The sequence below is a fragment of the Eumetopias jubatus genome, unplaced genomic scaffold, assembly GCF_037043125.1.
Source record: "Eumetopias jubatus isolate StellerSeaLion01/CBP00866 unplaced genomic scaffold, mEumJub1_p1.0 scaffold_4, whole genome shotgun sequence".
Taxonomy (NCBI): Eukaryota; Metazoa; Chordata; class Mammalia; order Carnivora; family Otariidae; genus Eumetopias; species Eumetopias jubatus.
In genome coordinates this window covers 151,976,411-151,986,801 of record NW_028274810.1, presented here as the reverse complement: position 1 = coordinate 151,986,801, position 10,391 = coordinate 151,976,411, and positions in this window count along the sequence as shown.

Below are 10,391 nucleotides of genomic sequence, written 5' to 3'. Positions count from 1 at the left end.
AGTTAATTTGCCTTCATGTATCAATTAGGACAATCGATTTTAATGAATATGAAATATAAAGGTCCTTTAAGGTAAGTATATAAACCAAGAAAATATTATAAACCTTGTTAATATGCTGACCAGGAAGAAGTTCATAGTTGTCTTATTTCAGTATAATCAGGGTGGCTAGCATATCTTACTGAAACAAATTATTAACAGGGACAACTTACAATCTTTCTCCTGATTTTTCTTACCTGTGTTACCCTTATCTTGACAAAAGGAAACTCCTGTTTACTATTTATAATCTTAACTAATACAGTATCACCATGAGGACTAATGAGAACCCAATGCATGAGTTTACTGAGCAAAAATAACCTAGTTTTAAAAAGTAAATTGCTGTTTTTGAATCAGACATTTCCCCCGCTGAAATCAGAAAGGCGTTCTTCACCTCTATCAGAGTTTCTCAACGGTGACACTACAGACATTTTGAGCTGGATGATTTGCTGTGAGGGCCGTGCTGTGCATTTATAAGATACTTAGCAGCTTTGTTGGCCTCGGCCAACTAAATGCCAGTGGTACTCCTCCAGAGATGTGAGGAAGAAAAATACCTCCAGACATTTTAAATGTCTTCTTGGGGACAAAATCGCCCCCATTAGAGAACCACTTAATAAATCTTAAGTTTTCTTGCTAATGAGGTTGGAAAGTTCTAAGGAAAACCATTAAAAATAAAAACTTGGCACGTTAGGCAGAGTTGTCTTTTGTAACTTTGGCAATTGCCTAATGCTAGACTTTACATGAACCCCTTTGAAAAGTTCAGTGGACCTTAACTTACTCCATTCTATTTTCATACTGTATCCTGACCCATTGAGATGAGATGATATTTGACATTTGAGACCACTGGTGGTAGCAGTCAGGATAGACTAAGTCAGGCTGTGGTAACAACTCAAAAATCTTGGTGGCTGTTCCAACAAGGAGTATTTCTTATATGTGCTACATTTTGCCAATTGGCTGTGAGCAGTGCTCCATGTCTATACCCTGGGACCTGAGCTGTCACTGTCTTAAATTTTTCTAGGAGACAGTGTTCTGGAGTTTCACTCTTAACAAATTTTGTGGTTCAGAAGAAACACTCATTTCCATTCATTGGCTTGAATTTGTCATATGGCCTCACGCAAATAGGAAAGTACCCAGAGGTGCAGCCCTGCCATGCATGTGCCCTGAAAGCAGAGCTGGAATATTTGATGAGCATCATTAGGGATTTTCACATGTACTGAAAATACTGGAATTTGGTATTAGACCTTGATTTAAATCTTGACTGGCTCTTATTTTTTAAACTTTTGCATATATTTAACCTTTCAGAGCTTTGCTTGTTATAAAATAGGAATAATAGGAATAATATTTATCTTAGTAGGAGAATGATACAAGTAAGTATGAAAGTACAAATAATGAATCTAGCGTTTTAGGAAATGCTCAATATGAAAATAATGGTTATTGTTTTGCTGTGTTTTGTGTGTGTGGGGGTTGCTTTTGTTTTTTGTTTTTTGTTTTTTTGCCTGTGTGTCACCTGGAAGGGAAGCAGAGGTGATAGAAAGGCTAATGATTTGTTTTGGAAAAGTTTTGGATCGTGAAGGTGGTTCACAAAGCAGAGCCTGAGATGCTGGAATGGGGAAAATTCATTGCTGCCCTTGGTATTCAGCGTAGAAGATTTTCTGTAGCTTTAGGCCATTATGAGACCCAGGAAGAATCTGAGATAATAAGGTAAAAATTCTAATAGTTTTGCTTCTTATCTGTTATCTCAAAGTTTGACATTTATATTCTGTTTGGAATTGAGCTGTCAAGATTCTTGATCAGAATAGAATTTTCAGGTTTGGTTATGATATTCTTTAATGAATTTTTAACTTTTCTGATATTATTGGTGAATTAATGTGAATTAAGGAAACACTTTTACTAAGCTTCACAAAGAATACCCACAACGGCCTGGGTTTAATACCACCACTCCACTGAAACTGCTGTAAAAGCGGTACCAGTGATCACTTTCCTGTTCTTTTATCTTTCTGGAAGTCTCTGCTGCATTTAACACTGGACCACTTGCTCCTTGAAATTCTTTCCTGCTGTTCACAACACTATTCTGGGGTTCCTCCTCCTTAGACTCTGTGCTGGCTGCACCTCTTCTCCTGACTGTCTTTCAGGATGTTATCCTTGATGCTCTTTTTGCCTTGCTCCACCTGAGCTGGCTGAGTGGGGTCCAGACAGGTATTTTGTTTGACGTGGTTCAAAGAAAATTCAAAAGTGAATTAGTTGGTAGTATTTAAGAGCTGGGAGATTTCACTTAAAGTCCATGTTTCTACTTCTCCAAGAAATCAGAACTGTCGACACTGGGCCAGGACTTCCTCATGGCAGCACTCAGCAAGGGCTGAGCCGTGGCTGTGGCCTTAAGCCAGCACATGGGCCTGGTTCACCCACCACCATCCCCAGCTGGTCTGGGAAAGTACAGTTCATGTCTCAGTCAAGGGTGCCTTGTTTTCAAGCCAAAATCTTGATTGGCATCATAACATCCCCCCTTAGGTTCACCTTTTTGTTCTTTAATTCTATCCGTAGACTTTGTAAACATTTAGTTACCTTATTGCGCTTGGTTTTATCTCACTGTTCTCTTTCCTGATACTTTCATTTCTACTTTTAATTTTAATTGGTTACTTCCTTCTGTTTTCTATGTATCTAATTTTTGGTAGAAACTTCCAAAATATATGTATATGTGGATTTGTGTGTGTGGGGGGTGTTTAGTAGAATCGGAGAGGTTCTAACTTAGTGGTAATTAAATGCTGATCTGTAAGCTGATACCATTTGCAAAATAAGAAAATTTTGTATAAGATGATGAATTTTTCATAAGGCAAATTCATTTAATTGCATGAAATTTATACATATATGTGTATATATAATTAATTAACATTTATAACATTTATTAACATTTATAATACAAAAGAACTTGTCTAATTCCTATGACAGGGGCCCCGGTGACAAAGGATTTTGAAAGCTGCAAAAATGCATTGAGAACAGGAGTTCATAAACACAGGTTATGGCAGAAACCAACACACTTACTTGAATTATTTTGGCAAGCTTATTTTGTGATTAAAACGTGGTCTGAGATTTGGGGTAAAAGTTTTCAAACATGAGCAGATCCTTCATATACTAAAAACCTACTGCAGAAATTCTCGGTCCTGTAATAAAAAAGGGCACTGGCTTTCTCTTGGTTCGTTTTCTTTTTAAATGTGGAAATGGAAGCTTTGATTTAAAGGGTTTTAGATTCTCAGGGTGCCTGGCTGGCACAGTCTGTTAAGCATCCAACTCTTGGTTTCGGCTCAGGTCATGATGTCAGGGTCGTGAGATTGAGCCCCACATCAGGCTCCATGTTCAGCTTTGAGTCTGCTTAAGACTCTCCCTCTCCCTCTGCCCCTCTGCCCCTCCGCCCCCCCCCCCCGGAATAAATAAGGAAATCTTAAAAAAAATAAAATAAAAAATATAAAGGATTTTGCATTCTCAAAGGCCTGCCTTCTGAGGTCAGCCTTGCCACTTACTGTCAACGTGGCTTAGCAAATTGTTCACTCTCAAAGTCTTCAAGTCTCATTCCCATGTTTAGAACAGGGATGAGAATACCAACCTGACCTTCTGCAAGGACTAAAGCCTACTTAGGTAAAGCACTTCGCACACATATAGTAAATGCTCAATAAAACGTAATTCTGTTTTCTTTTGTACAACATTTTAAATCAAGATCTCTACCTTTTGTTAAATTTCAGATGTGCGCATGTACCACTTTTGGGACTGATTAAGGTGCTGATATATGCCTACTGTGTCAAGGACCTGTCCCTGCTGCGACCTGCAGTACACTATCCGTTATCCATCACTACTTTAACTTATTACTTAGATATCTGAATGCACTCTCATTAAAGGAGTTCAAATAGGGAACTAGGTGAGGATTTGTCAGCAGTGCTGTACAAAGAATTCTTGTTGGCTATGAGGTTAGAAATGTAACAGTGGTTTACAGATTTTAACACAGGAAGCAATTTGTAAGAAATTCAGTTATCAACTCTTAATTTTGCCAAGTAAAGTCATTTTATTTTTCTTATTTATATATTTTTGAAGATTTTATTTATTTATTTGCAAGAGAGAAACAGCATGAGCAGGGGGGAAGAGCGGAGGGAGAGGGAGAAGCAGGCTTCCCGCTGAGCATGGAGCCTGATGTGGGGCTCAATCTCACAACCCTGAGATCACAACCTGAGCCGAAACCAAGAGTTGGATGCTTAACAGACTGTGCCAGCCAGGCACCCTGAGAATCTAAAACCCTTTAAATCAAAGCTTCCATTTCCACATTTAAAAAGAAAACGAACCAAGAGAAAGCCAGTGCCCTTTTTTATTACAGGACCGAGAATTTCTGCAGTAGGTTTTTAGTATATGAAGGATCTTCTCATGTTTGAAAACTTTTACCCCAAATCTCAGACCACGTTTTAATCACAAAATAAGCTTGCCAAAATAATTCAAGTAAGTGTGTTGGTTTCTGCCATAACCTGTGTTTATGAACTCCTGTTCTCAATGCATTTTTGCAGCTTTCAAAATCCTTTGTCACCGGGGCCCCTGTCATAGGAATTAGCTAGGTTCTTTTCTACTATGGATGTTAATAAATGTTGGTAGATGTGTTGTAGATGTTAATTAGTGTGTTAATAAAATTACTGATTGTTTTAAAGTCCTTGAGATTCTAGGATGCTAAATATTTTAGCACTCCTTCAGCACTGTATACTTCCAAAGTAGTTAATAATCAGCAGTTAGATATTTCCCACACAATCTCAGTGGAATAGATTGGTATTCTTGTTATTTTACTGATGAGAAGAGAGATAAAGCCAGTTTGACTGACTTGCTGTTTATGTAAGTCACCTTCACATTCTAGATTAACATTCAATTTAAGGTTCCTAGTTTTGTGCTGAGTTCACAGGATGATGCGTTCTCAAAAAACTGGTGATTTTTCAATTTTCCTGCAAATAGATAGATTTCTGGTTGCTGGGAAAGCTCTGGATGCCAACATTCCAGGAGGCCAACCCATAGAGCAGAGCTCAGAGGCTGTTTCAACTGAGTGCTTATAGGGAGCATGTTTAAGATGCAAGTGAAAACTCCAAAGTCTGAAATAGTAAACCCCATCCCCTTTTCTACATCTCTCTTCCTAGGTTTTTAATGTCTTCATGAACTGGGTTTGTGCCACAGCCTCATCCTACCAAATATTACCCCACTCTCATTTCCCCACTTCACACCCTAAATTGTGGTTCACATCTAATCTAATGTACCTATGAGATCAGGTTGTAGTGGCAATCCTACCCACATTATACCCTATCATTTCTTCCCTGTCCCTTTCTCCTCTCACTTAGAATAGTACAAAAATGTCATAATTGCTGTCCCTGCCCACAGAGCTACTCCCTTACACTTCCCCCTTCCTTCATGCTGCCAAAGTGAACTGCCAGAAATGCAAATCTGAGTACTGTCTCCTAACCTAAACTTTCCAGTGGCTTCCCAGTCCTAGAGGATGAGTCCATTCCTTAACATGGCATTTAAGGGGGGTCCTTTATGACTGGTCCTGTGTACCTCTCCAGCATCGCTTCCCATCACTCCTTTCTTTAGACTCATGTACCAGAATTATTTATATTCCTCATGGACCCATGTATTTCATGCCTGTGAACATTTTTCTCATACCCCTTTTATTTAAATTCACCCCCACCTTCTTGTATTTATTTAATCAACTGCTTAATTCTTCTTAACCTGTTATGACTAGACTCAACAATCAACAGCAGGAAATCTTCCTTGAACCAACAAGGTGCCTTAGTTCTATAATGGTACCCAGCATGTAGTGGGCACTTAGTAAATATCTGATTATTGTGGTATTCATTTTGCCACATTTACACATATCAAATCATTATTTTGTACACCTTAAGCTTATACAATGTTATATGTCAGTTATATCTCAGTGAAACTGGAAAACAATAAATACTTGATGAATGAATGACTGATTTACATTTCTAATTTCCCTCTAGACTCTACACCCCTTGAAGACAATGACTGTTATTCATATTTGTATACTAGGCATCTTGGACAGTGCCTAACAAGTAATTACTCAATGTTTTAAACTTCTGTGTCTTCACATGTCTTTTCTCCTATATTTTCATGAACATTAATTTATGCTATACTAATAGACTTTATATAAGGTGCTTCTTCATACAACCCCTTAGCATAAAATTCATTTTAATTTAATGAACATTTACTGAATTCTATGCCAAGCATAGTGATAGAGATTGCGGTTCAAACGTATAGCAAGAGAGAAATATGACAACAATAATACAAAGTATTAAGCTAAATTAAAGTTTGTATAAAGCCCCACGAAACAAACATGGAAGCAGTTTTGCTCGGAGAGGTCACAGTTCAAGGAAAATGACAGAGGAAATACTTGAGCAGATTCTTCAAAGGATTAGGAACAGGCAGGTGGCAAAGGAATATAGGAAAAATGAATGGCATAAACAAAGGACTAAATATATTTGATTCTTTTGATGAATAGTAGTCTTCTAGAGGCAGAATAGAAGGTTAGTGAAAGGGAATGACATATAATGACACTGGGGCTAGACTGATACTTTAATTCCAACTCAATAGTTGGGATTTTAACTTATAAGCAATGAGGGGCCAATGAAAGATTTTATTTATTATAAATTTGTCATAAAGCAAGATGTATTATAAGATGATTGATGGCAGTGACAATGTATGTAATTGCAGAGTGGCAGAGAATAGGCAGTAATACAGGTAGAGATGATGAGACTGGCCTGTGATAACAGCAGTGGAAAGAGAAGCAGATATGTGTGTGAAGGGTGATGGTGTGGTGGATTTGTACTGGATCAGTTTAAACTTAGACTATATCTCAGAATCCCCTTCCCTGTATAGTTTCCCAGTCCTGGCCACAAGAGACGTTTTGCACATTTGGAAGGCACAAGTCAAGCAGAAGCTTAGTAAGTTAGCGTGAAGGCATCGAGTGTCAATAACATGTGTCCTGTTGCCAATGTGCTGGCTTGCTTCACTGGTGTGAATTAACCATGGAGCCTGCAGCCTCTCCCACTTCTGCCAGATCTTCTCCTTCAGCGTCGCTGAATCCCGGGGCAAGCACAGCACCACACACATCATCAACATCCCTATATAGATGGCTTAAACAGCTCCCATAATTACCTAAGGCCAGTCTGTATGATTCTTGGTCTTCTCTGATAAAGAATTTGCTGCTTTAACAAAATACCTAAGCCATGTAATGGGTTTTGGGACTGGGACTCAGGTTAAATTAGAAGGGTCTTTTTATTTTATTTACTTAAGATTTTATTTATTTGAGAGAGAGAGAGAGACAGAAACTGTGTGTGAGTGGGGGGATGGGGTAGAAGGAGAAGGAGGGAGAATCTCAAGCAGACTCCATGATGGAGGCTGGCTTGGGGCTCCATCCCACGACCCTGAGATCATGACCTGAGCCAAAATCAAGAAGTCAGATGCTTAACTAAGTCACCCAGGCGCCCCTAGAAGGGTTTTGAAGAGACTGTTAGCAGGAGCCTGATGTTACTCCAGGAGGCTGCTGGTGAGGATTTAAAGGAATATGAGGAAAATATTGGAAATGTTATTGTTACATTATTGGAAGAAAGGTGACTCTTGTTACATAGTAGCAGAAAGTTTAGCAATGATGCCAGCAGCATTAACATGGAAAATAAAAAGTGTATCTCATCAACTGGATGACCTACCTAAGGAGATTTCTAGATAAAATGTTAAAGGTGCTATCTAGATTTTTCTAGCTGCCTATGGTAAAAGAGGAGAAAGGCAAGCAAGAAGAACTGTAAATGGGCCACAAATTTGGGGGTTTGAAAAATTAAATTTTCTTATTCCTAGTCTCTCCAGACAGTAAATGATCTAAAATTAAATGAGTTCCAGACAGAGAACAAATCAGGGAACTGTCAGGAAAATGAAGTATAGAAATGAAGCCATGAGCATGACTGCAAAACCCTTTGTTGAAACCTCAGGAAGATTAAAGATGCTTTCTAGTCAACAGATGTGAGAGCTTCTCAAGTTATTTTTTTTTTAAGATTTTATTTATTTATTTAAGAGACAGAGAATGAGAGATAGAGAGCACGAAAGGGAAGAGGGTCAGAGGGAGAAGCAGACTCCCTGCCCAGCAGGGAGCCTGATGCGGGACTCGATCCCGGGACTCCAGGATCATGACCTGAGCTGAAGGCAGTCGCTTAACCAACTGAGCCACCCAGGCACCCAAGCTTCTCAAGTTATTAAGGCTATTGTCCCATAGTAGTTTCACATGGAAACCTGAAATAGAGGACAACTCTAGCAAAGACGTTGTGGGTGTGGCTTTTGCTGATGGAATGAATTATAAACTCAAGACAAGCTTGCAAAATATTAAAAGGGACTGTATCAGTTTGGATCAAATGAAACAGTATAACTTTTTTTTAACATATTATGTATTACTTGTTTCAGGGGTACAGGTCTGTGATTCTTACACAATTCACAGCGCTCACCATAGCACATACCTTCCCCAATGTCTATCACCCAGCCACCCCATCCCTCCCACCCCCCACCACTCCAGCAACACTCAGTTTGTTTCCTGAGATTAAGAGTCTCTTAAGGTTTGTCTCCCTCTCCCTCCTTGTTTTCCCTCCCTTCCCCTAAGATCCTCTGTTTTGTTTCTCAAACTCCTCATATCAGTGAGGTCATATGATACTTGTCTTTCTCTGATTGACTTATTTCGCTTAGCATAATACCCTCCAGTTCCATCCACGTTGTTGCAAATGGCAAGATCTCATTTTTTTGATGGCTGCATAATATTCCAGTGTGTGTGTGTGTGTGTGTGTGTGTGTGTGTGTGTGTGTGTGTGTGTGTGTAACATCTTCTTTATCTGTTCATCTGTTGATGGACATCTTGGCTCTTTCCAAGTTTGGCTATTGTGGACATTGCTGCTACAAACATTGGGGTGTACATACCCCTTTGGATCACTACATTTGTACCTTTGGGGTAAATACCCAGTAGTGCAATTGCTGGGTCATAAGGTAGCTCTATTTTCAACTTTTTGAGGAACCTCCATACTGTTTTCCAGAGTGGCTGCACCAGCTTTCATTCCCACCAACAGTGTAGGAGGGTTACCCTTTCTCTGAATCCTTGCCAACATCTGTCGTTTCCTGACTTGTTAATTTTAGCCATTCTGACTGGTGTGAGGTGGTATCTCATTGAGGTTTTGATTTGGATTTCCCTGATGCCGAGCGATGTTGAGCACTTTTTCATGTGTCTGTTGGCCATCTGGATGTCTTCTTTGGAAAAATGTCTGTTCATGTCTTCTGCCCATTTCTTGATTGGATTATTTGTTCTTTGGGTGTTGAGTTTGATAAGTTCTTTATAGATTTTGGATACTAGCCCTTTATCTGATATGTCATTTGCAAATATTTTCTCCCATTCTGTCAGTTGTCTTTTAGTTTTGTGGACTGTTTCTTTTGCTGTGCAAAAGCTTTTTATCTTGATGAAGTCCCAATAGTTCATTTTTGCCCTTGCTTCCCTTGCCTTTGGCGATGTTTCTAGGAAGAAGTTGCTGCGGCTGAGGTCGAAGAGGTTGCTGCCTGTGTTCTCCTCAAGGATTTTGATGGACTCCTGTCTCACATTTAGGCCTTTCATCCATTTTGAGTCTATTTTTGTGTGTGGTGTAAGGAAATGGTCCAGTTTCATTCTTCTGCATGTGGCTGTCCAATTTTCCCAACACCATTTGTTGAAGAGACTGTCTTTTTTCCATTGGACATTCTTTCCTGCTTTGTCAAAGATTAGTTGACCATAGAGTTGAGGGTCCATTTCTGGGCTCTCTATTCTGTTCCGTTGATCTATGTGTCTGTTTTTGTGCCAGTACCATACTGTCTTGATGATGACAGCTTTGTAATAGAGCTGGAAGTCCGGAATTGTGATGCTCCCAGCTTTGCTTTTCTTTTTCAGCAATCCTCTGGCTATTCACGGTCTTTTCTGGTTCCACACAAATTTTAGGATTATTTGTTCCATTTCTTTGAAAAAAGTGGATGGTATTTTGATAGGGATTGCTTTAAATGTGTAGATTGCTCTAGGTAGCATAGACATTTTCATAATATTTGTTCTTCCAATCCATGAGCGTGGAACGTTTTTCCATTTCTTTGTGTCTTCCTCAATTTCTTTCATGAGTATTCTATAGTTTTCTGAGTACAGATTCTTTGCCTCTTTTGTTAGATTTATTCCTAGGTATCTTATGGTTTTGGGTGCAATTGTAAATGGGATTGACTCCTTAATTTCTCTTTCTTTGGTCTTGTTGTTGGTGTATAGGAATGCCACTGATTTCTGTGCATTGATTT